Raw genomic sequence first — 27,088 nt, 5'->3', positions numbered from 1 at the left:
TGAAATAAAACCGAACTTCTCTACTAAAGTTGATAAAATCCTACAAGATTTGGTTTTGGTCTTCCTTTTCATTATGCACTGATCATACTGGCTTTCATTTTATTTCACAAACACACCTAACTCATCCATCCTTCAAGCTTTTTCCCTTGCTGCTCCCACTGTCTGGAAATCTCGTTCTGCAAATGTTTGTGGGGCTGGCCTCTCCTTGCCGTGTAAACGCAAATGTCGCCTTGGAAAATCCTTGCCTAATGGCCTTAGCTAATGTAGTATCCCCCATTACTTCATTCAATTATACTGTTTTTCTTTACAGTATTAATTAGTAGACAAAATTATCTTTGTCATTCATTTACCTGATTTTTATCTGTCTCTGCTCACTGGAATGTAAGTTTATTGAGAAAAGGACCCTACAAATATTGTGCCCCAGCACAATTATAGAACATTGCATGGCACATAATATATATGAAATAATGATGTAATCAATCAAGGAATTAAAGATTGATGGATGCATAAATGTATAATTCTGCCTGGTTGAAATGATGGCCGGGTTTCTTGTTTTGTTTTGTTTTGTTTTTGAGACAGGGTCTCACTCTGTCACCCAGGCTAAACATTTTTTAAATGTTTCTTAAAAACCTAACCATTTCTGGCCGGGTACGGTGGCTCACGCCTGTAATCCCAGCACTTTGGGTGGCTGAGGCGGGTGGATCACAAGGTCAGGAGATCGAGACCATCCTGGTTAACACGGTGAAACCCCATCTCTACTAAAAATACAAAAAAATTAGCCGGGCATGGTGATGGGCACCTGTAGTCCCAACTGCTTGGGAGGCTGAGGCAGGAGAATGGTGTGAACCCAGGAGGTGGAACTTGCAGTGAGCCGAGATTGCACTCCAGCCTGGGGACAGAGCAAGACTGTCTCAAAAAAAAAAAAAAAAAATTCTGCTAGGTGCAAACATGGCTCACTGGAGCCTCGACCTCCAGGCTCAAGCAATCCTCTTACCTCAGCCTCCCAAGTAGCTGGAACTATAGGCATGCACCACCCCTGGCTAACTTTTGTATTTTTTGTAGAGATATTGTCACCATCCTGCCCAGGCTGCTCTCCAACTCCTGAGCGCAGGTGGTCCGCCCATTTCGGCCTCCCAAAGTGCTGGGATTATAGGCATGAGCCACTGTCCCTAGCAGAAATGGCTAGGTTTTTAAAAAACATTAATTCAGCAAACATCGGATTTCTGTGTGACTGCTAACAATTTATGAGGAGATCTAGGAAGTCCCATGGAGAAGTCCACAGGGACAGCATGGAACTGAGGTCTCCTGCCAACAGTTATGTGAGTGGGTTTGGTAGCAGGATCCCCCAGCCACAGTCAAGCCTTCAGATGGCTGTAGCCCAGGCCAATACCTTGACTGAAATCTCATGAGAAACCCTCATGAAATGAGAAAAAGAACTATTCAGCTAAGCCACTCCCAAATCTGACCCAAAGAATCCATGCACAGCAATAGGAAGCTAATACATTCCCAAATCTGGAAACAGGTGTCATCTTTGGTAACTTCCTCCTACCTCAATTCCAATATCAAAGACATTTAAGTAGCTCCCAAATTTTTCATTTCTCCCTGTCTTTCCCACCACTATTCTAGTCCAAATAACTGGTTTTTTTCTTTTTTTTTTTTTTTTTTTTTTTTTTTTTTTTTTTTGAGTCAGGGTCTAACTTTGTCACCCAGGCTAGAGTACAGTGGTATGATCTCGGCTCACTGCAGCCTCGACCTCCTGGGCCCAGGTGATCCCCCCACCTTAGCCTCCCAAGTAGCTGGGACTACAGGCATGCACCACAATGCCCCACTAATTTTTTCTATTTTTTTTAAGAGACAGGATCTCATTGTGTCGCCCAGGCTGGTCTGGAGCTCCAGGGCTCAAGCAATCCTCCCACCTTAGCCCAAAGTGCTGGGATTACAGGCATGAACCACCGTGCCTGGCCCAAACTACTGTCACTTCTTACTTAGGCAGGTGCAATAGCCTCTTAACTGATCAGCCTGCATCCATTCTGGCCTCTTGTTAATCCATTCTCCATTCACAAAAGGCTAAGATGTTATTTTTCCAACATGAAAACCTCACAAACTCTTCCCTTGCCCTAAATAATTGCAGTGACTTCAGATAAGTGCCACATTAGCAATAATCCCAGAGAGTACAAGTACACAGGAAAGGAGCAATGAACTTAGGAAGAGTAGGAACCAGGTCTTCTACTTTTTAAAATTAGTAAGTGTTAAATTGATGATACATAAACATGGCACAAAATCCACATGACATTAAAAGTACAACAACATTAAAGGACACGTTTCTGTGTCCCCACTTCTCCAGTTCTCTCCAGAGGCAACACTTAGGCATGTATCTTTTTGGAGGTATTTTATGTATATTTGTTTATTGACAATTATGAAAAATACTTGAAATAATAAACTGCCCTTTTCTCTAAAATCTTGGCTTTCAGCCTACTTTCAAAGCCATCACCTATAATCCTTTTTCAGATCATAACCACTCTGCTTTCAAAACCAGGTAAGGGCAATGCAGACATAATTTATCCTTTTTCCTTATTGCTAACAGGAGTTACAATGATAACATCAGACATACTGTCATAAAGTAAACTGCCCTTTTCTTTAAAATCTTAGTCTTCAGCCTATTTTCAAAGTCATCACCTGTAATCCTTTTTCAGATCATAACCACTCTGCTTTCAAAACCAGATAAGGGCAATGCAGACACAATTTACCCTTTTTCTAACAAGAGTTACAATGATAACATCAGACCCACTATCTTTCCATTTGGGCTACCATAACAAAATGCCGTAGATTGGGTGGCTTATAAACAACAGACATTTGGTCGGGTGCAGTGGCTCACACCTGTAATCCCAGCACTTTGGAAGGCCAAGGCGAGCGGATCAGGAGATCGAGACCATCCTGGCTGACACAGTGAAACCCTGTCGCTACTAAAAATACAAACAATTAGCCAGGCATGGTGGTGGGCGCCTGTAGTCCCAGCTACTCGGGAGGCTGAGGCAGGACAATGGCGTGAACCTGAGAAGAGGAGCTTGCAGTGAGCCGAGATCGTGCCACTGCACTCCAGCCTGGGCGACAGAGTGAGACTCTGTCTCAAAAAAAAAAAAAAAAAAAAAAATTATTTTTTATAGGAGACTAAATCCAAGATCAAGTTACTGGCAGATCTGGTGTCTGCTGAAGGCCCCTCTGTGGATCACAGATGGTTGTCCTCTTGCTGTGTCCTCACATGACCAAAGGAGTGAGGGAGCTCTCTGGGAACTCTTGTAAAGGCACTAATCCCATTCAGAAGGCCTCCACCCTGATGACGTAACACCTCCCAAAGCCCCGTACTACAAAAACCATCATATTGGGGATTAGGTTTCAACATATGAATTTTGGGGGGATGCAAACATTTTTTCTATAGCACCTACACATTTTTGTTTAATCTCCAACCCTCTAAATTTTTCATCTGTTACTTCAGTGATTGTTGGGAATATATGCTGTTCTCATCCTTCCTAGCTATCTATGCGTAAAGTACATTGTCCCATACCAGTATGTCATTTGCTGTGTGTTTTTCTCCTAAAGTTTATTGGTGTTTGTTGATTTTTTTTTTTCAGGAGATTGACTCTTTCAGGAGCCAGGTTCATGGCTTTTAATAAGGGTTCTGTTGAACATTAATTATATATTCCTTTTATTGTATGTAATTAGTCTGGGGTTTTTTTCTTTTCTTTTTTCTTTTTTTTTTTTTTTTTTTTTTTTTTTTTTTTTTTGAGACAGAGTCTTGCTCTGTCGCCCAGGCTGAAGTGCAATGGCGTGATCTCGGCTCACTGCAACGTCTGCCTCCCAGGTTCAAGTGATTCTCCTGCCTTAGCCTCCGGAGGAGCTGGGACTACAGGCACCCGCCACCATGCCCGGCTAATTTTTTTGTATTTTTTTAGTAGGGACGGGTTTCCACTGTGTTAGCCAGGATGGTCTCGATCTTCTGACCTCGTGATCCACTCGCTTCGGTCTCCCAAAGTGCTGGGATTACAGGCGTGAGCCATCGCACCCGGCCCAGTTACTTAGTTTTTTAAAACCTAAATCCAAGCCATCACATTTAATCCCTATTAAATGTCATGTTGTTTGTTTCAACACATTTCTCAAGCCTGAATACACCTTTTTTTTTTTTTTTGAGACAGAGTCTTGCTCTGTCACCCAGGCTGGAGTGCGGTGGTGCGATCTCGGCTCACTGCAAGCTCTGCCTCCCGGGTTCACGCCATTCTCCTGCCTCAGCCTCCCGAGTAGCCGGGACTACAGGCGCCCGCCACCACGCCCGGATAATTTTTTTGTATTTTTAGTAGAGACGGGGTTTCACCGTGTTATCCAGGATGGTCTCGATTTCCTGACCTCGTGATCCGCCCACCTCGGCCTCCCAAAGTGTTGGGATTACAGGCGTGAGCCACCGCGCCCGGCCAAGCCTGAATATATCTTTAAGAATCTTTGGGCTGGGCACAGTGGCTCATGCCTGTAATCCCAGCACATTGGGAGGCCCAGGCGGGTGGATCACCTGTGAGCAGGAATTCGAGATCAGTCTGACCAACATGGCGAAACCCCGTCTCTACTAAAACTACAAAATTAGCTGGGTGTGGTGGCAGACGCCTGTAATCCCAGCTACTTAGGAAGCTAAGGCAAGAGAATCGCTTGAACCCGGGAGGCGGAGGTTGTAGTGAGCTGAGATTGTGCCATTGCACTGCAGCCTGGGCAACAAGAGCAGGACTCTGTCTCAAAAAAAAAAAAAAAAAAAAAAAGTCTTTGATTCTTCCTTTAGTAGGACTGTTCATGTTAAAAAAAAATCTTGGATTCCATGGTTACTTATACATTGAATTAATTTACCATTAATGTATTGAGTGCCCGTATTTGCACATTACTATAGTTTCCTAAAATTTCCCCTATCCTTAACACAACTAGAAATTGGAAAAGAAGCCCAGCAATTCCACCTCCTTCCTTACACCAAGGTTCTAGGCAATCAAAATACATGGAGGGGAGGAGAGAAAAGGGAAGGAGACCAGGAAGTCAAGGGGTTAACCTTAATGGGAAGAGTAATGTCTGGGACCATCTTCCCAGGCTAGAGTGCAATGGCCAGATCTTGGTTCACTGTAGCCTTGAACTCCTGGATTCAAGCCATCCTCCAACCTCAGCCTCCAGAGTAGCTAAGACTACAAATGCATGACACCATGCCTGGCTAATTTTTATATTTTTCTAGAGACAGGGTTTCTCCATGTCACCCAGGCTGGTCTCCAACTCCTGAGCTCAAGCAATCCACCTTCCTCGGCATCCCCAAGCGCTGGGATTACAGGTGTGAGCCACTATGTCCAGCCTCTGGTGCCATCTTATGGACCCTGCACGTATGTGTGAAATTGTGTGTGTGCATGTGTGTATGCTTATCTCAAGAACAGTGTTTTTGTAGGGCTAATGGACTATATTTAAAGTTTTCCAGATGTTGGAGACAGAAATGAGTTACCATAAAGCTAAAGAAGCTTAAATTTCCTTTCCCAAGGCACTATGCCAGGCACTACCATTTTTTTTTTTTTCCTTTTGAGACGGAGTCTCGCTCTGTCGCCCAGGCTGGAGTGCAGTGGCCCCATCTCGGCTCACTGCAAGCTCCGCCTCCCGGGTTCACGCCATTCTCCTGCCTCAGCCTCCTGAGTAGCTGGGACTACAGGCTCCCACCACCACACCCGGCTAATTTTTTGTATTTTTAGTAGAGACGGGGTTTCACCATTCACAGGATGGTCTCAATCTCCTGACCTTGTGATCCGCCCGCCTCGGCCTCCCAAAGTGCTGGGATTACAGGCATGAGCCACCGCGTCCGGCCGGCACTAGCATTTTTTATTTGCATTTTTATATTCTTTTTTTTTTTTTTAAGTGGATTCCCTCAATTCCAAGATCTATCCCTTGGAGATGTTACATTTTATTGTAAACCTTTAGATTATATCTAGAGGAGAAAGAATAAATGAGAGGCAGAGTATGAGAGCAATATTAGTTCATACTGGCTGGGGAAAATCCTGCATCGGTGAAAACATTCTGAGCGGCCAGGTATGTTGGCCCATGCCTATAATCCCAGCACTTTAGGAGGCTGAGGCGGGCAGATCACTTGAGGTCAGGTGTTAGAGACCAGCCTGGGCTACATGCTTAAACCTCATCTCTATTAAAAATACAAAAAATTAGCTTGGCCTGGTGGCAGGCGCCTGTGTCCCAGCTACTCAGGAGGCTGAAGTGAGAGGATCCTTTGAGCCCAGGACTTTGAAGCTCCAGTGAGTTATGATCACACCACTGCACTGCAGCCTGGGCAACACAGCAAGACTCTGTCTCAAAAACAAAAACAAAAAATTTTGAGCCAAGTAGATTTGGGATGGAAGTACCTTGAAAGTGCATAGGTTTCTGGATTAGGTAATTTATAAATATATAACAGATTGGACACAATGAAAACATTAAATTAGAGAGCTCTTCATACTAATGTTACAACTGGCTCTTCCCCTTAATAGATAGGCAGCATTGTTCAACTTTGATTTTAATAATTGGAGTATTATTATGGCTGGAACTAACATTGTCACTTCAGTTGTTTCTTCTTAATTTTTTTTTTTTTTTTGAGACAGAGTCTCACTCTGTTGCCCAGGCTGGAGTGCAGTTGTGCCATCTCAGCTCACTGCAACCTCCGCCCCCCAGGTTCAAACGATTCTCCTGCCTCAGCCTCCCAAGTAGCCAGGATTACAGGCGCCTGCCACTGTGCCCGGCTAATTTTTGCATTTTCAGTAGAGACAAGGTTTCACCATCTTGGCCAGGCTGGTCTTGAACTCCTGACCTCGTGATCCACCCACCTCGGTCTCTCAAAGTGCTGAGATTACAGGTGTAAGCCGCCATGCCTGGCCTTTAAATTTATTTTATTTATTGTTTATTATTTTTTTGAGACAGGGTCTGGCTCTGTTGCTCAGGCTGGAGTGCAGTGGCACAATCTCAGCTCACTGTAATCTCTGCCTCCCAGGTTCCAGTGATTCTCATGCCTCAGCCTCCCAAGTAGCTGGAATTACAGGCATGTGCTACCATGCCTGGCTAATTTTTGTATTTTAGTGGAGATGGGATTTCGCTATGTTGGCCAGGCTGGTCTCGAACGCCTGGCCTCAAGTGATCCGCCTGCCTTGGCTTTCCAAAGTGTTGGGATTGCAGGCGTGAGTCACAGCGCCCAGCCTGTTTCTTATTTTATTTTGTTTTTATTTTTATCAATGTTTTTTTTTTTTTTTTTTTGAGATGGAGTCTCCTCTGTCACCCAGGCTTGAGTGGCACAATCTCAGCTCACTGTAACATCTGCCTCCTGGGATCAAGCAATTCTCTTGCCTCAGCCTTTCAAGTAGCTGGGGTTATAGACGTGTGCCACCATGCTTGGCTAATTTTTGTATTTTTGGTAGAGACGGGGTTTCGCCTTATTGGCCAGGCTGGTCTCGAACTCTCGACTTCAGGTGATTGGCCCACCTTGCAATGGCTCACACCTGTAATCCCAGCACTTTGGGAGACTGTTTCTTATTTTATTAGTCAAGTGCAGACACTAAATAACTTAGGTTATGTCACGGATATCATGTTTTTCATGCTCTGTTAATTCTACTCCCTCTAATTAGAAACCATTCCCCCTTGGTGCAGTAGAATTAGAGCAGGGAGCCGAGCACAAGCTGTACTATACTACACGTGTCAATAGCAACTGCTGTAGTTCTGGGTGAAACACATCTTCTAATTATGCTTTTGATACCCAGTAGAATTGAATGATGCAAAGGATTAGTTTGGAACTGAAGAGTTACAGGAGTTGATTCAGAAGAAACGAGTGCTTGTGTGTGTGGTGACTGAGCTGTAAGAGGACCTAGCATCCCACTTGTAACTCTTCAGTTTGAAACTAATCTTAGTCTCAGGGGTTCTACAGCAGGAATTAGTAGGCATGAATCTATTGTGTTGACGCTTCCATCACTTAAGTCTTCATTGTAGCTTCCGGTAAAACAGGAATAATAATGGACCCTAAAAATCAAAGCAGCTGTTTTGATGTGAGTTAATCTAGTGATATTAAAACAGATTCCTGTGTATGGCTAGATGTTGGTACTAATGAGGTCAAAGTGTGGTCTCCAGATTTTCTCCAATGGTAGACCAGTTGTCTCCATGCTGAAAGCAACTGGTTTTGTAGCTTTGAGCTGTCCTGCAATTATAAACCACTATTGCCAGCGACATCAAGTGAATGTCTGTCAATACCTCTCACCTTTAAGATTTTTAGTTGAGCTAAGTTAAGTGCCCAACTGGCTGTGAGACTCTTCCAGATAGAAGGCTGAAACCTCATGATCTGAATAAGGTTCCTGTATTCCCACAACCCAGAAGGCCTCTCCTCTAATTCCCTCTCCCTCTTCTCACTAGAGGCACTCTCCATTCCCGATTGTTCCAAGGCTCAAGTGCTCAGAAATGACTGGGAAGAAGGGAGAAAAACTCAGGTGGCAAAGGACATGGACAAAAACCCATGGTGACATGGAAAGAAAACCCTGTGATATATAGAGGAAGAGCACAAGAGAGGAGTTGGGGAGAATGGAACTCCTCTGTGTCCTGATTGTGGTGATGGCCACGCATGGCCGTAAATGGGTTGAAATGGACAGAAGGTACACCCCTCTCCCCAGTCAATTTTTACTGTAGGGTAATTTGTTTTTTATTGAGATGGACTCTGTCGCCCAGGCTGGAGTGCAGTGGTGCTACCTTGACTCACTACAACCTCCGCCTCCCGGGTTCAAGCAATTCTCCTGTTTCAGCCTCCTGAGTACCTGGGTTATAGGTGCGCACCACCATGCCCAGCTAATTTTTGTATTTTTAGTAGAGACGAGGTTTCGCCATGTTGGCCAGGCTGGTCTCGAACTCCTGACCTCAAGTGGTCCGCCTGCCTCGGCCTCCCAAAGTGCTGGAATTACAGGCATGAGCCACCACGCCTGGCCTGGGTCATTTAAAAATAAAAATAAAAACAGAAAATAAAGTATAAGAGTGCAATAGGGGCCATGCCTCCCATCTTTTCTAATAAGGGAACTGTGATGAGGATGTAGGCTTCAAGTAACTTGTTACGTGTAATGCAGGTTACAAAAGGCCCAGCAAATTTATCCTTTTTTATTCCTAGTGGAGTGTTTGGTGCATACTCTGATCTGAGAGTTCATATTGTGAATTTTTTTTTCTTTGTTTTCTTTTCTAATAGCAAATGATGTTTTTTTGGAAGCAAGATGTTGCTAACCTTTTTTTAGGTTGGTGTTATACCAGAATATTTTATCTTATAGAATGTTTATTAAATATTAAACGACTGTGCAAGACCAGGCACAGCAGCTCATGCCTATAATACCAGCACTTTGGGAGGCCGAGACAGGAGGAGTACTTGAGACCAGGAGTTTTAGACCAACCTGGGCAACACAGCAAGACCCTGTCTCTAGGCCGGGTGCGGTGGCTCAAGCCTGTAATCCCAGCACTTTGGGAGGCCGAGGCGGGCGGATCACAAGGTCAGGAGATCGAGACCATCCTGGCTGACACGGTGAAACCCCGTCTCTACTAAAAAATACAAAAAACTAGCCGGGCGAGGTGGCGGGCGCCTGTAGTCCCAGCTACTGGGGAGGCTGAGGCAGGAGAATTGCGTGAACCCGGGAGGCGGAGCCTGCAGTGAGCTGAGATCCGGCCACTGCACTCCAGCCTGGGCGGCAGAGCGAGACTCCATCTCAAAAAAAAAAAAAAAAAAAAAAAAAAAAAAAAAAAAAAAAAAAGACCCTGTCTCTAGGAAAAAAAAAAATGAAAACAAAAACCCCACTGTACAATTTTTAGTATATTAGTTTTATTCACTTGCCCACAGAGATCTAGACAAGTAAACCATAAGGTTAATAAAAGTCCACTTTTTAATTTTTTTATTTTGGCTTAATACATATTTTATTTATTGGAAAAGGCATTGACACTTAGCTAAGATTCTTAACCTTGCCATCCATACCTAAGTGTGCTATTTTATTTTTTTATTTTATTTTAGGTGGAGACTTGCTCTGTCGCCCAGGCTGCAACCTCTGCCTCTCAGGTTCAAGCAATTCTGATGTCTCAGCCTCTCAAGCAGCTGGGATCACAGGTGTGCACACCACACACAGCTAATGTTGTTGTTGTTTTGTGGTTTTTTTTGTATTTTTAGTAGATGGGCTTTCACCATGTTGGCTAAGCTAGTCTTGAATTTGTGACCTCAGGTGATCTGCCTGCCTCAGCCTTGCTAAGCCTAAGTGTGCTATTTTAGAAATCTGGTTGTATAATCTTGGGTAGTTTCTACTTCTAACATTGATGTTGAGCATACCCAGTACTCAGGACCCACTTGGTACAAGTTATTTATTTATTTATAGATGGAGTCTCGCTCTGTCGCCAGGCTGGAGTGTAGTCATGCTATCTCGGCTCACTGCAATCTCTGCCTCCCGGGTTCAAGTGATTCCCCTGCCTCAGTCTCCCGAGTAGCTGAGACTATAGGCGTGCACCACCTTACCCAGCTAATTTTTTGTATTTTAGTAGAACAGGTTTTCACCATGTTAGCCAGGATGGTCTGGATCCCCTGACCTCGTGATCCACCTGCCTCGGCCTCCCAAAGTGCTGGGATTACAGATGTGAGCCACCGCACCCGGCCCAGGTTAATATTATTGATCAACCACCTTCCTTAGCCCAGGAACTACGTCTTTTAGTTCATTTGTTATTTCTGTGAATTAGCTTCCCTCCAGACTTGCCACATTTGACTTGTTCTGCTTTCTTTGTTCCTATCTTCTCAAATGAGATGGCCTATATTTCTTATTTTATTTATTTATTTATTTAGAGACAGAGTCTTGCTTTGTTGCCCGGGCTGGAGTGCAATGATGCAATCTCAGTTCACTACAACCTCTGCCTCCTGGGTTCAAGCAATTCTCCTGCGTCAGCCTCCCAAGTAACTGGGATTACAGGCGCCCGCCACCATGCCCAGCTAATTTTTTGTATTTTTAGTAGAGACGAGGTTTTGCCATGTTGGCCAGGTTGGTCTCAAACTCCTGACCTCAGGTGATCCACCTGCCTCGGCCTCCCAAAGTGCTGGGATTACAGGCATGAGCCACTGTGCCCCGCCTGCTTATTTTTATTAAGTTACAAGTTATTCCATCTTCTTTGTCATCATCCTTATCTGGGTGGGTCACAATTCATATTTTGCTCTTGGTAACACACATTTTTTTTTTCTTGGTAGAAACAGGTCTTGTCTTGAACTCCTGACCTCAAGCAATCCTCTTGCCTTGGCCTCCTAAAGTGCTGCAATTACAGGTGTAAGCCACCGTGCGTGCGGTATTTTTAATATGATGTAACAGTTCAGAAAAATGTCATCTCCCCTTCTTTCACATATCATGTATAAGTCCTTGCAATCCATTACCGAGATTTACTCTGTATTCCCAATTTTGAGAAATCATAAATGCATCATCTCTCTCAAATAGTGAGCTATCTATCTCAAATAGTGGGTTTTTCCTCCAAATGAGTTCTTTTTCAGTGCAGCTTTTATCTTATTAAATTACCTGTCTAAAAGTGACTGCAAAGAAATATAAAGGATCCACTGGTAATTTCTTTTTATTAAAAAAGAATACTTTTTATATTTCCTTTTTAAATAGCTTTCAACCAGAATTGTCTCGGAGAGGCAAAGATATAACCTGTTCATCTAGTACCACCATCACCCACAGAATATGATATGAGTTCTGAGCTTTTCTGATTAGAGACCTCGTACTTTTTCTCTTTTATTTATTTATTAATTTAATTTAATTTATTATTTTTTTTGAGTCAGAGTCTTGCTGTGTCACCCAGGCTGGAGTGCAGTGGCATAATTGCCGCTCACTGCAACCTCTGCCTCCCGGGCTCAAGTGATTCTCATGTCTCAGCCTCCCCAGTAGCTGGGACTACAGGCGTGTACCACCAAGCCCAGCTAAGTTTTTTATTTTTAGTAGAGATGGGGTCTTGCTGTATTGCCCAGGCTAGTCTCAAACTCCTGACCTCAAGTGATCCACCTACTAGGGACTCCCAAAGTGTCAATTGCAGGCGTGAGCCACTGTGCCCAGCTGGAATTTGTCTAATATTCTTTTCATGATAGACTGGGTTTAGAGGTTTGGGGAGGATGATCACAGAGGTAAAGTGCCATTCTCATCACATCATGCCAAGGGTACATTGTTAATACTGAGCTTGATCACCTGGCTGAGGGGTACTATAAGTTCTTTTTTTTGTTTGTTTTTGTTTTTTGTTTTTTTTTGAGACAGGGGGTCTTGCTCTGTTGCCCAAGCTGGAGGGCAATGGCATGATCACAGTTCATTGCAACTTCAGTCTCCTGAACTCAAGCAATCCTTCCACGTCAGCCTCCCCAGGCTGGTCTTGCACTTCTGGCCTCAAGCAGTCCTCCCTCCTTGAGGTATGCTGAGCGAGCTTAAGGGTACAACTAGGAAATATCCAAGGCACAGATGCATCTGGCTGCTTTTTCCAAAGAGGTTCGCAGGAAGTTCAGTATTTATACATTTTTCTTAAATCAAGGGGGCGGCAGTGAGGCAAATAGTTGCATACTTGTGACACTTTAGTTAGTGCTCAGTAAATCTACATTTTACATAAGATAAGGTGAACCTTTGAAGAAAAGGGACATGAGGCTGGGCACGGTGGCTCATGCCTGTAATCCTAGCACTTTGGGAGGTTGAGGTGGATGGGTCATTTGAAGACAGGAGTTCGAGACCAGCCTGGCCAACATGGTGAAACCCCATCTCTACTAAAAATACAAAAATTAGCCAAGTATGGTGGAAGGTGCCTGTAATCCCAGGTACTTGGGAAGCTGAAGCAGGAGAATCACTTGAACCCAGGAGGCAGAGTTTGCAGTGAGCTGAGATTGCACCACTGCACTCCAGCCTGGGCAACAGAGTGAAACTCCATCTCAAAAAAAAAAAAAAAAAAAAAAAAAAAAAAGACGGGGGGGGGGACCTGAAGCTACATCTTTCTACTACTAAAAACCTAACACGAGCACTTTAGTTTCAGCAAACAACAACATCTGTCTCTCAGTTGGCTCCTGTGCCCCTTTGAAATACTCTTATGGAAGCAGATTTTGTTTTGTTTTGTTTTTTAGTACTTCCTTACTTTCTTAACCTATACAGTTTTGTTTATTTGTTTGTTTAAAGATAGGGTCTGGCCCTGTCACCCAGTCTGTAGTGCAGTAGCATAATCACAGCTCACTGCAAACACGACCTCCAGGGCTCAAGTGATCCTCCAGAGTAGCTGGGACTACCAGCATGCACCACCATACCCAACTGATATTTTGTTGTATTTATTTTTCATAGAGACAGGGTTTTGCTCTGTTTCCCAGGCTGGTCTTGAACTCCTGGCCTCAAGTGACCCTTCTATCCCCACCTTCCAAAGTGCTGGGATTACAGGCATGAGCCACTGTACCCGGCTATCACGTTAGCCACTTCTTTAAAGAGACTCGCACTTTTGTAAGCTTGAAATAGCTGGGTTTTTTTTTTTCTTTCTTTCTTTTTTGAGACAGAGCCTTGCTCTATTGCCCATGCTGGAGTGGCGCAATCTCAACTCACTGATACCTCTGCCTCCCAAGTTCAAGTGATTCTGCTGCCTCAGCCTCCTGAGTAGCTGGGATTACAGGCACCCGCACCACCAACCCGGGCTTATTTTTGTATTTTTAGTAGATATAGGGTCTCACCATATTGGCCAGGCTGGTCTCAAGCTCCTGGCCTCAAGCAGTCCACCCACCTCGGACTCCCAAAGTGCTAGGATTACAGGCTAAACCATCACGCCCAACCTCAAAATAGACCCTTAATGAGCCACTCCAAACATTAAAACTGTTGTACAGTATCTATTTCTTTAGTTCCCCAAAATAAAAGGTAGAAAAATGTTTAATATATGACATAACTGGCCGGGCTTGGTGGGTCACACCTGTAATCTTTTTTTTTTTTTTTTTTTTTTTTTTTTTGAGACAGAGTCTTGCTCTGTCGCCCAGGCTGGAGCGCAGTGGCCGGATCTCGGCTCACTGCAAGCTCCGCCTCCCGGGTTTACGCCATTCTCCTGCCTCAGCCTCCCGAGTAGCTGGGACTACAGGCGCCCGCCACCTCGCCCGGCTAGTTTTTTTTTGTATTTTTTAGTAGAGACGGGGTTTCACTGTGTTAGCCAGGATGGTCTCGATCTCCTGACCTCGTGATCCGCCCGTCTCGGCCTCCCAAAGTGCTGGGATTACAGGCTTGAGCCACCGCGCCCGGCCCACACCTGTAATCTTAACTCTTTGGGAGGCTGAGGCAGGTGTCTCACTTGAGGTCAGGAGTTCAATACCAGCCTGGCCAACATGGTGAAACCTTGTCTCTACTAAAAATACAAAAAATATCGCTGGGTGTATTGGCGCATGCCTGTAGTTCCAGCTACTCAGGAGTCTGAGGCATGAGAATGGTTTGAACTGGGGAGACGGAGGTTGCAGTGAGCCAAGATCATGCCACTGCACTCCAGCCTGGGTAACAGAGGGACACTGTCTCAAAAACATATACACACACACACACACACACACACACACACACAAAATAATTATTTGCATTTTCATAAAGGTCAAAAGCAGAGAAGTAGAAATAGCTGACTACAAAATAGCATAAATATTATATGTTCTGATATGTATAAAAATATATTTGATCATATTCATATAAATAAATTGTGAGTTATGTACATCAACCCAAACATGATTCTCTATTTCTGTAATAGAGGTAGTTTTTACAAAAAGTATGTATTTCTTTCTTTCTTTTTTTTTTTTTTTTTGAGTTGAAGTCTTGCTCTGTTGCCAGGCTGGAGTGCAGTGGCACGATCTCGGTTCACTGCAACCTCCACCTTCTGAATTCAAGTGATTCTCCTACCACAGTCTCCTGAGTAGCTGGGATTTCAGCAACACTGAAATCCCATAGCAACACTATGCACAGCTAATTTTTGTATTTTTTTATAGTAGAGATAAGGTTTTACCATATTGGCTAGGCTGGTCTCGAAGTGATCTCCCTTACCTCAAGTGATCCTTACCTCAAGTGATCCACCAGCTTCAGCCTCCCAAAGTCCTGGGAGTACAGGTGTGAGCCATTGTGCCCTGCCAGCACATTACTTTTGAAGTCAGAAACAATTATAAAGGAATTAAATAAACATACAAGGCCAAAACACAGTTTTGTAAAATGTAGCATTTGCTATAAAGTAAAACAAGGAAAGCAATCATAGATGAACTAGGATTTCAGGTTTGTTTGGGGAGTAAGGTCCAACTAATGCTAAAAGTGGTAACTTAAAGGGTTACCCAGAAATATTTTTTTTTTCCTGGAAAAAGGAAGTAATTTCACTTTGATATTAAGGGCTTGGATGCTAATAACTATTTTACGAATATTATTTTCCTACTATAGAGTTGGGGTAAACTGTCAAGAGGTGGGGGCAATCTCTGGAATTTAGAAATAAAGGGGGCTGTTATAGTGATTCATGGTTGGCACCCTTCATGCTCGATCACATTTCCAACCAGAATTAAGAGAAAAGTGATGAGAGTGAAGGAATTTCATGAGTTAGAGCAGGGTTCTCAAACTTTTCAGTTTCTTTACATGCTTAAAAATTATTCTGGCTGGGTGCAGTGGCTCCCGCCTATAATCCCAGCATTTTGGGAGGCCCAGGCAGGCAGATCACCTGAGATCAGGACTTCAAGACCAACTTGACCAGCATGGTGAAACCCCGCCTCTACTAAAAATACAAAATTAGCTGGGCGTGGTGGCACGTGCCTGTAATCTCAGCTACTCGGGAGGCTGAGGCAGGAGAATAGCTTGAACCTGGGAGGTGGAGGTTGCAGTGAGCAGAGATCGCACCATTGCACTCCAGCCTGGGCAACAAGAGTGAAACTCCATCTCAAAAAAAAAAAAAAAAAAAATTTATTGAGGACTTCGAAGAGCTTATGTTCATGTGGTTTATATCTATTGTATTAGGCCATTCTTGTATTATTATAATGAAGTACCTGAGACTGTGTAATTGATGAAATGAAGAGGTTTAATTGGCTCATGGTTCTGCAGGCTGTACAGGAAGCATGATCTTGGCATCTGCTCAGTGTCTAGGGAGGCCTTAGGAAACTATCTGTCTATCTACAAATAGCTACTGTATTAGAAATTTAAAGGATAAAACTTTTTTAAATTGTTGATTAATTTTAAAAACAATAAACCAAACACATTTTGACATAAATTGCATGCTTTTATGAAAAATGACCATATTTTCCAAAATAAAAAAAATTTGATCAGAAGAAAAGGATTGCTTTTGTATTTTTGCAACTCTCTAAGTATTTGATTTAATAGAAGATAGCTAGGTTCTCTATGGTTGAAGTATATGAAGAAACTCAGGACTTTGAAAGAAAATTAAATAGTCCTTTTGGATAATTACGGATATTCTTCTTTAATACTATAGTGAAATTCAACAAGTGGTAATTTCTTCTTCTTTTCTTTTCTTTTCTTTTTTTTCTTTTTTTTTTTTCTATTTTTTTTTTTTTTTTTTTTGAGAGAAGGTCTTCCTTTATTACCCAGGCTGGGTGCAGTGTGGAGTGATCTTGGCTCACTGTAACATCTGCCTCCCGAGTTCAAGTGATTCTCCCACTTCAGCCTCCCAAGTAGCTGTGACTACCAGCACACACCACCATGCCTGGCTAAATTTTGTATTTTTTGTAGAGACAGGGTTTCTCTATATTTTCCAGGCTGGTCTCACATTCCTATACTCAAGAAATCTGCCCACCTCAGCCTCCCAAAGTGCTAGGAGGCATGAGTCACCAAATCTGTCCATTGTTCTTTCAAGTAAAAATGGCCTTCCATTGTAATGACCAGATGGGTTCTTCTTGGCTACTGCACAGACAAAATTCACTGACACCAAGGTATTGCAGTAGATAAAGTGTTTAATTGACCCAAGGCCAGCCACATAGGAGAACTGGAGTGATCACTCAAATCAGTCTTCCCCTGGGTTGGAGGTCAGGGTTTTTATGGACAATTTGGTGAGCAGGGGGCTAGAGAATGGGTTCTGCTGATGGGTTGGGGATGGAATCATGGGGTTGTGGAAAACAGTCCTTGAGGGCTGAGCCTGCCTCTGGGTGGGGCTATGGGACCAGTTATGAGTCACAAGTCACGAGTCCAGGTGGGGTCAGTCTGAAAAATATCTCAAAAAGCGATCTTCAGTTATATAATACTGATGTTATTTATAGGAGCAACTGGGGAAGTCACAAATCTTGTGACCTCTGGCCATATGACCCCTGAGCAGTAAGGGAGTATATTAATAGAAATATGCCTACACTTTAGCAAAGTTCACACCCCTCCCATAATCCTATTCTTGCTGCTTTTCATTAGTCTTCCAAAGGTGGTTTTTCATCCCTAAGCAAGAGCAGGGGTAGTTTTAGGGAGGAACTTAGCTTTCAAGTTAAACCATAAACTAACTTCCTCCCCAAATTAAGTTGGCCTATGCCCAGGAATGACCAGGAACACCTTGGAGGTCAGAAGCAAGATTAAATCAATGAGGTCAGATTCCTCTTACTATCATATTTTGCAAAGGCAGTTTCACCATGAAAAATGCAGGTAGCTCAGCCTGTAAGTCAACCACACAAGTGCTTGTCTTCAAGACAGTCATCCCACTTTGGCATGCAGAAGTATATGTGTATGTACCATTTCTTCACCTAGAGTGTTAGAAAGACTTGTATTCAAGGGCCAAAATTTAATAAAATTAATGCTTCTGCTTCATCCAGGATATTCCTAAATCAATAGTCTTAAAAACTGGGAATGTGTGGCAGTGAATACAGCGATCCAATGACTACCCAGACAGGTTGGTGGCACTGTCTTGATCCCTGCTAAGGCATCAATAGTGTCCCTATTCCTTTGTACCATCAGTACAAAAACAAACTCAGTCAAAAAGACAGAGGAGGCCAGGCGTGGTGGCTCACTCCTGTAATCCCAGAACTTTTGGGAGGCTGAGGTGGGCAGATTGCTTGAGCTCAGGAGTTCCAGAGCAGCCTGGGCAACACAGTGAGACCCCACGTCTACCAAAAATACAAAAATTAGCTGGGTGTGGTGGCGCACGTGCCTGTAGTCCCCACTACTTGGGAAACTGAGATGGGGCGCTCGCTTGAGCCCAGGAGTTTGAGGCCGCAGTGAGGTATAATCAGGCCATCGCACTCCTGCACTCCAGCCTCAGGGACAGAGGGAGACCCTGTGTCAAAAACAAAAACAAAACAAAACAAAAACCGGGGGGGGGGGCCTGGCACGGTGGCTCAGGCCTGTAATCCTAGCACTTTGGGAGGCCAAGGTGGGTGGATTGCCTGAGCTCAGGAGTTCAAGACCAGCCTGGGCAACATGGTGACATGGTGAAACCCTGTCTCTACAAAATACAAAAAATTAGCTGAGTGTGGTGGCGGGCTTCTGTAATCCCAGCTACTTGGGAGGCTGACACAAGAGAATCACTTGAATCCGGGAGGCAGAGGTTGCAGTGAGCTGAGATCATGCCACCACTGCATTCCAGCCTGGGTAACAGAGCAAGACTCTCTATCCAAAAAAACAAAAACAAAAAAGGACCAGACATGTTGCATTGTTAACAAACTAGTTGTTAACCTTGTGACCTCTGTAAAGGTCTCAGGGATTTCCAGAGGTCTGGGGACCACACTTTGAGAATCACTAGATTAAAAAGGAGGAAACACGGGAGGAAAAAAAGGTCACATAATGGAAACATATTGTTGAATTGAATTTAGTGTATAAAAACTCTTTAATGAAATAAAGAGTATAGACTTCAAGTACTAAGAGAAGCTAGAAGAGGAGGGATCCCTACAGTCCCTACAGAAGACTGTAGGGATTGATCAGGTCAGGAGGCAGGGTTTTAAATGGGCCTTGAAGGGTTGGTGCAGTTTGGAAGGAAGGGATGGGAGGGAAAAGCTTGCTGAATGGTATAAATGAACAAGACCCTGATGGTGAGCTCTTGAGGATATGAAAGGCAAAAAAGCACTACGGAGGGGCTTTTGTTCCCCTGTGGCCCTGCATATATGAGGAGGTGATGAGTAATTCTACATTTTTGTCAACTTTACCGTTTAAAACTCCAAGGGAGGAAAACCCTTCAAACTGATAGGCTTGGGGCTTGGTGAAGGTGGGCTATTAGTGACAAAGATGTGAAGTTTCTTTATCGAAAATACATGTATGTCCAAGAAGTTCTCTGTAGATAAAAACTAACTAGAAAAAGAGTTTGTCAGAGAGGAGAAGTAGTTTTACTAATATATTTTTGATCATTTGCAAAGCCCATGGAAGTGTGTGGCAAGACGATTGTGGTGTCTTAGGATATTCACAGAGGTCTGAAACAAGGAAAACATACTTCTGTTGAAAGCACCATTCCAACATATTGTTATTATCAGCCCCTGGACTAACGGGTAGTGAGTGGGTACTGTGTCCATCATCTCAGCGAACCGCAATTGCCTCATTGACAGCAAGCCCAGCAAGGAATCACTTGGAATATTAATTTTCGTGGCCTTTCGCAATCACATAAAGCTTGGCTCCCTGCGCTTGCCGTAATGCGGCCTCTACCATTGCTTTCCGGCGGCGGGGGGGGATTTGGCAGCAGCGGAAGAAGGAGACCGGAGGGTGTGTTTTGGGGAAAGCCGGAGGCAGAGGAGGACGATTGTTTTACGAATCCCGTGATCGGCCCGTCCTTCTCCCCTTTCCCCCCTCCCTACCGCCCCTGTCCCGCCGGGCAGCGGTGGCGGCCTTGGACTTCGCTGTCTTTCCTCGCGGAGACAGGTGAGTGTCGGCGCGCGGGCTCCCCGGGCTTCGCTCCCCACCCCCCGCGTCTCCGGGGCCGGTGGCGGCGGCCGGCCGGGGAGGCGGCCTCGGCGCACAGTAATGGCAGCGCTGTGAACAGGGGAACGCGAGCTGACAGCCGCCGCCGCCGCCTCCGCCCACCTTCCTCGCCGGGGCTTCGTCTTTCACTCCTTCGGGCTGCCTCCCCCTCCCCTTGTCCCCTGCCCCTTGCCCTGCTTCTGCAGAAGGTAACCCCGCTGAGGGTCGGGGAGCCGGGCTGCAGGCGCCGGGAAACTTCCCTTCCCGGTTAATGGGTGGCGGGGCTGGGGCGGAGGAGAGGAGTTGGGGGTGACGAGGTGTGGGGAGAGGGATGAAACGGGGAGGCCCGGTAAGATGGTATCCCGTAAGTGACCTCGGCTCCCCAGAGCGCTGACCCCTAAGCCCTGCCACCCCCTGGACTGGATCCCGGGCCTCCCCAATCCGATCTTGGCCGCCTCTCCCTCGGCCCCATTTTCCTCTGAAGGAGGGAAGGTGAGAGTGCGTGTACTCTTCTAAATATTTACGTGCTCACACGAATACACAACTCTGTGTGTTTGTGTGTGTGGGGGGGGCATCTCATGCATCCTTACCACGAGTGTTTTCACTTTTGTTTCTGCAGACTGCAAAGATTGATGGCTTTGGGGAGGAGTATCCTACGTGCATGCTAGCTAGACCTCTTGTCTCAACACTTAGGGTCTGGTGAAATAAGATCCTCACAGGCTTTCTAGCACTTGCTTACCCTCTAGGGAGTCTGGACCATTCCCTACCATTACGTGCAAGCAAATAAAACATCTGTGAATTGCAGACTGTTATTAATGTTAAGCCCACATCTTTGCCCCATGGATTAATATTAACAGTTGAAGGCCAGTACCCTGGGCGTTTAAATTTTGAAGATAAGATGCAAAATATTAACATTCGCTATAGATTGTGACTGTTCAACATAAACGTCTTTGAACTAGACCTGGCCCAAGCCTACCTTCGTAGTAAAGTATGGGAAATAATCACTTTGATCTGATTGACAACTGACTACATAATAATCGCTTAAAAACATTCAAAACACTGTTGCCTACCCTTTAGAATCTTACATCCCTTTTCAAGACAAACACATGAGCATAAATTAGCTATACTTTGCTTCTTTTGCCCATATACAGTATCTGGAAGATGCGTACAAAAGAGTCACGTGAGGTAACAGAAGTACACAGTTTTTTTGTTTTGAGATGGAGTTTTGCTCTTGTCGCCCAGGCTGGAGTGCAGTGGTGCCATCTTGGCTCACTGCAACCTCCGCCTCCCGGGTTCAAGCAATTCTTCTGCCTCAGCCTTCCATGTAGCTGGAATTACTGGCATATGCTACCACGCCCGGCTAATTTTGTATTTTTAGTGGAGACGGGGGGGTCTCACCATGTTGGCCAGGCTGGTCTCGAACTCCTGACCTCAGGTGATCCCCCTGCTTAGGCCTCCCAAAGTGCTGGGATTACCGGCCTGAGCTACAGCACCCAGCCCACAGTGTTTTGAATTACTTGTTTTTTCCAGTTGCTGTTTATGAGTTGGGGGAACATTTCTACAATGTGCATGCACATAGCGTAGGAAAAATTCCTTTTCAATTGCCTTTTGAGTATTTGGATGTTCTCCTGCATCTGAAATACTCTCCATTCTCCATCCTTTCTGGTGGCTTTAAGTGTTCTATAATTGTGAAGATTATCCATGTCTTTTACCCTCAGCAGTTTGTCACTAGATTAAATGTTATGGACCTTCTTTAAAGTCGTTTTTGTGTTGTCTGTCAGTTGACAAATATTTATTAAGTACCTGGTTTATTTGTCAAGCAGTGCTGCAGGCATTAAAGATACAAGGGTAAACAAGACACATTACATTTCTTTTTTTTTTTGAGATGGAGTCTTTCTGTCACCAGGCTGAAGTGCGGTGGCACGATCTCGGCTCACTGCAACCTCTACCTCCCAGGTTCAAGCAATTCTCCTGCCTCAGCCTCTTGAGTAGCTGGCACTACAGGTGCATGCCACCACGCCCGGCTAATTTTTGTATTTTTAGTAGAGACTGGGTTTCAACCTGTTGGCCAGGATGGTCTTGATCTCTTGAGCTCGTGATCCACCCTCCTCAGCCTCCCAGAGTGCTGGGATTACAGGCGTGAGCCACTGTGCCTGGCCGACCCATTAAATTTCTATCCTCGTGGAGTGTCAATTCTGGCTTGGGATGGAGAGACAGATGGTAAATAAGAAGTAATCTCAGAGAATAAGTGCTGTGTGGGAAATAAGGTAAGGAGTTGTGGTAGTAATTGGGGGATTACTTCAGATACTGTAACCGGAAAAGACCTTCCTGAGGTAAAGTTTGAAATTCTGAGGGAAAAGTTTTCCTGTTTTAGGGAGGAGCAAATGGAAAAACCCTGAGGTGCTATCAAACTTGGATCCAACAAACTGAAATTGGCTTAAGGTGGACCCTTATAGAGATTAAAGGTGGGTCCTAGCCAGGGGCTGGATCATGTTGGCTTTTGTTCTTATGATACATTAAAAGGCTTTTGGAACTCTTCTAAACTGGGAGTGATAAGGTCTGATTGAGAATCAGACTCAATTGGAGAAGAGGAGAGATGCAAGGAGACCAGTGATAAGAGCAGTGGCTGTGGAGGGTTAAGGTACAAGTGAAAGGTTTTGAGATTTATTTTGGAGTTGAAGATACTTATTGAAATTGTCATGTTTTAGATGAGCATGCAGTGGGACAGGGGTCACTCCCGGGTTTTTGGCTTCCGCTGGAGAATGATGATGCTGTGTACTGAGATGAAGAAGGGTGGGGGGAAGCAGGCTGTTGTATGGGATGGGGTTGGGTTGGACATGTTAAGTTGGATCTCATTGTTCAAGTGGAGGTGAGAAGTAGGTGATTGGAAATAAGTGTAGAACTTAGTGAGAGGTTGAGGAGTGATTAACTCATTGAACAAGGGCTTCTCAAGCACCAGCTTTAAACCAGATGTGTGGATATAGTAGTTTAAAAATCTCTGGCTTCATGGAACTTAACTTCTAGTGAAGAGAGAAAGATGGATATGGAGAGTCCTCAGCATTTATTTATTGGTATACTAATGTTTTTAACAAAAACTATATTCACGTGACTCAAAATTTAAAATGTTAGTCTGGGCAACATGGTGAGACCACATGTCTACAAAAAATAATTTAAAAAAAATTTGCCAGGCATGGTGGCACATGCCTGTAGTACCCACTATTGGGAAACTGAGGCCAGATGCCCAGGTTGGAAGTGGCAGTGATCTATGATTGCACCACGGCACTCCAGCCTGAGTGACAGAGTGAGACCCTGTCTCTAAAACAAACAAACAGAAAACCAAAATATACAACTGTTAATAGGGAATAGAATGAAAATCTTTCTCCACTTCTTGTACCCTTGTCATCCAGCTTTCCTTGGAGCCAAACATTGTTAGCTGTTTCTTAGATATCCTTGGAAAAAATATTTGTGGACATATAAGCAAATATTGTCCCCACTTTGCAGAAACGGTAATACACTTGCTTTGACATTTGTATTTTTTAGAGTGTTAAGTAGTACTTAAGTTACGAAATAGGATGAGAACACAGAGAATGTAGAAAGAAGAGGAGAAAACTGGAGTACTGCAGTGTATTCTGATTTGGTCCCTGCCCTTGTTAAGTTCGTTTGTTTATTTATTTATTTATTTTGAGATGGAGTCTTGCTCTGTCACCTAGGCTGGAGTTTGAATTTTTAGTAGAGATGGGGCTTCACCATGTTGGCCAGGCTGGTCTCATTAAGTTTTTGACCTACAGGTGTGGAGTTGTTTAAAAAGCTGTTTCCGGCCAGGTATGGTGGCTCAGGCCTGTAATCCCAGCACTTTGAGGGGTTGAGATGGGTGGATCACTTGAGCCCAGCAGCTTGAGACCAACTTGGGCAACATGGCGAACCCTGTCTGTACAAAAAATATAGAAAGTAGCCAGGTGTGGTGGTGCATGCCTGTAGTCTGAGCTACTAGGGAGGTTGAGATGGGAAGATTACTTGAACCCAGGAGGTGGAGCTGCAGTGAGCCACTGTACTCCAGCCTGGGTGTCAGAGCAAAGAGGGACTCATTGTGTTAACCAGGCTGGTCTCAAACTCCTGGGCTCAAACAATTCTCCCACCTCAGCCTCCATAAGTGTTAGGATTACAGGTGTGATCCACTGTGCCCGGCCTTATTTCTTTTTTCTTTTTTTATTTGAGACAGAGTCGCTCAGGCTGGAGTGCAGGGGCTCAGTCTCAGCTCACTGCAGCCTCCGCCTCCCGAGTAGCTGGGACTACAGGCACCCTCCACCACTCCCAGCTAATTTTTGTATTTTTAGTAAAGACGAGGTTTTACCATGTTGGCCAGGCTGCTTGTTTCTTTATTTTTATCTTTTTGAACTTTCATTTTAGATGCAGGAGGTACACACGTCGGTTTGTTAGCTGGGTATATTGTGTGATGCTGAGATTTAGGATACAATGATCCCGTCCCTCAGGTGCCGAACATAGTACCCAAACGGTTTTCCACCCTTACGCCTTTCCTCCCTCACTGCAAAAAGCTGTTTCTTTTTGTGAGACTTTACAAAAGTTTGCACTGTTTCTTTTCTGTTCTACCTTATCTGCCTGTTCTTTGTGTATTCTGGAAAAATGTCTGGCTATGATTGAAAGCAATGTTTCATATGCACTATCAGTTTTGGGTTTTTTTTGAGATGGAGTCTCGCTCTGTCTCTGCCTCCCGGGTTCACACCATTCTCCTGCCTCAGCCTCCCGAGTAGCTGGTACTACAGGCACCCGTCACCATGCCCGGCTAATTTTTTGTGTTTTTAGTAGAGACGGAGTTTCACCACATTAGCCAGGATGGTCTCTATCTCCTGACCTCGTGATCTGCCCACCTCAGCCTCCCAAAGTGCTGGAATTACAGGCGTGAGCCACCGTGCCTGGCCCAATCAGTTATTTTTATTTTTATTTATTTATTTATTTTTTTGAGACGGAGTCTCGCTCTGTCACCCAGGCTGGAGTGTAGTGGTGCGATCTCAGCTCACTGCAAGCTCTGCCTTCCAGGTTCACGCCATTCTCCTGCCTCAGCCTCCCACGTAGCTGGAACTACAGGCACCCGCCACCATGCCTGGCTAATTTTTTGTATTTTTTTAGTAGAGACGGGGTTTCACCATGTTAGCCAGGATGGTCTCAATTTCCTGACCTCGTGATCTGCCCGCCTCAGCCTCCCAGAGTGCTGGGATTACAGGTGTGAGCCACCACGTCCAGCCAGTTATTTTTTATTACTATTTTTTGAGACGGAGTCTCGCACTGTCGTCTGGGCTGGAGTGCAGTGGCGCAGTCTCAGCTTACTGCATTCTCCGCCTCCGAGGTTCAAGCGATTCTCCTGCCTCAGCTTCCTAAGTAACTGGGATTATAGGCTGCCCAGCTAATTTTTTTGAAACATGGGGTTTCACCATGTTGACCAGGCTGGTCTTGAACTCCTGACCTCATGATTCACTTGCCTCAGTTTACCAAAGTGCTGGGATTAACAAGTGTGAGCCACCACGCCCATCCTACTATCAGTTATTTTTAAGTAAATTGATGACAGGATCGGCCCTAGAATCTTAATATTAGGAAGACTTATGACTGGCTCATGTTAAATCTTAGAAGAACAAGCAGTGATTTGGAATGTTGTGAGATTTATTACAGGTTATTGATCTATGAGATGTATGACTGAACCCTCTCTCAGTAATCAGTTAATCACAATATCTATTCAGAGTGATTTGGCTCTGTGCCTGGGTTTGAATCTTAACAGTAATGTATCTGTCATATTGCAGTTAGCATAATCTTTGGGTTACCTTTAAGAATGTATAGATTTCTATGTCAGTACTTTATATTTGGCTTTTCATTGGGAAAGGCTTATTGGAGACAATTCCTTTGATTCTTAAAAGTTTTGAGACAGTAGTATGTTAGGTTAAGATTGTCGTGTTGAATCTGTAGAAACTTTTGGGGTGTCTTGAACCCTGTTGATTTTTCTTTTGTAGGAGGAGAGGTGGGGTATTTTCTTTTGCTTTAAGGTGGGGTATTGTCTTGTTTGCTTGTTTATTTGAGACAGAGTTTCACTCTTGTCACCCAAGCTGTAGTACAGTGGCCCGATCTCAGCTCAGTGCAGCCTCTGCCTCCTGGGTTCAAGTGATTCTCCTGCCTCAGCCTCCCAAGTGGCTGGGACTACAGGTGTCTGCCCCCAAGCCTGACTAATTTTTGTATTTTTAGTAGAGATAGGGTTTTGCCATGTTGGCCAGGCTGGTCTTGAACTCCTGACCTCAAGAGATCCGCCCTCTTCGGCCTTCCAAAAGTCCTGGGATTACAGGCGTGAGCCACTACACCTGGCCTCTTTTATATAGTTTAACATTATAAATAATATTAGTTATATCTATTAATTCAGTGACTTAGTCTTTTTATATTGTAGGTTGCTTTTCAAAGAATGAAACGTGGATTTACCATATGTAAATTTTAAAAAATATCTTAGCCTTGTTTTAATTCAGTTGAAGGAGAGAAAGTACAGGTTATACTCCAGGCTGGTTTTGAACTTCTTGGCTCAAGGATTCCTCCTGCCTTGGTCTCCCAAAGTGTTGGGATTACAACAGGCATGAATCACTGTGACCCACCTATGTTTTATAATCTAATCCTATCAGTATTTTCTTGCTCTGATTTGTTCCAGTTTTGACCTTTAGTTTAGCCTGTGTCCTTTCGACATGCCCCCCACCCTCATTTTGTGGGGGGAAAGCACCTTCTGTTTTCTGGCATCATAGATGTTCTAGGTTCAACTTGTATTTTTTCCTGCTTCAGCCTTGGAATCAATCACTTTTCCAAGGAGGAGCTCTGGTTCCTTTTACTGGAGAATAATATTTAGAAACCAAGATCTAAGTTCTATGTGTGCTCATTGCCACCGTGGTGTCATTGCTCCTAGGCCCTTCTCAGTGAACAGAGCTAGAAATATATGTATATTCATCCATGCATACACAAACATCTATGTGTATATCCTTTTATCTGCATGTATATGTGTGTTTGTGTATTCAAAACCATGAGTGTGTAAATGATGCCTTTGACTACAATTCATTACCACAGGATTAATGCTTGCCTTGCCCCTTTATTTATAACTGCTGTTCTCTGACGGTGGGAAATAGAAGATAACTTTCTTTTTTCTTTTTCTTTTTTTTTGAGATGGAGTCCAGCACAGG

General features: G+C 44.2%; 2 protein-coding genes across 5 annotated transcripts in view; one reads left to right on the top strand and one right to left on the bottom strand.

Annotated features, from left to right (window-relative positions):
• The window catches only part of CCNY (cyclin Y), an 876,528-nt gene that overhangs the window by 454,973 nt on the left and 394,467 nt on the right, over positions 1-27,088 (bottom strand). The gene's annotated exons all lie outside the window — the stretch shown is intronic.
• CUL2 (cullin 2) overlaps positions 1-27,088 on the top strand; it is a 135,397-nt gene that overhangs the window by 18,297 nt on the left and 90,012 nt on the right. Inside the window, exon 2 of one of the 4 annotated variants that reach the window (XM_050804779.1) lies at positions 10,058-10,150. The gene's annotated coding sequence lies outside the window, so the exon portion shown is untranslated. Of the gene's footprint in view, positions 1-10,057; positions 10,151-19,628; positions 19,836-19,909; positions 20,084-20,275; positions 20,367-27,088 lie in introns of those variants that run through there. The other 3 variants (XM_050804775.1, XM_050804777.1, XM_050804778.1) reach the window with 3 other exon arrangements.

This window comes from Macaca thibetana, chromosome 9, assembly GCF_024542745.1.
Source record: "Macaca thibetana thibetana isolate TM-01 chromosome 9, ASM2454274v1, whole genome shotgun sequence".
In the NCBI taxonomy this organism is placed as follows: domain Eukaryota; kingdom Metazoa; phylum Chordata; class Mammalia; order Primates; family Cercopithecidae; genus Macaca; species Macaca thibetana.
This window is presented reverse-complemented; position numbering and strand designations above follow the sequence as displayed.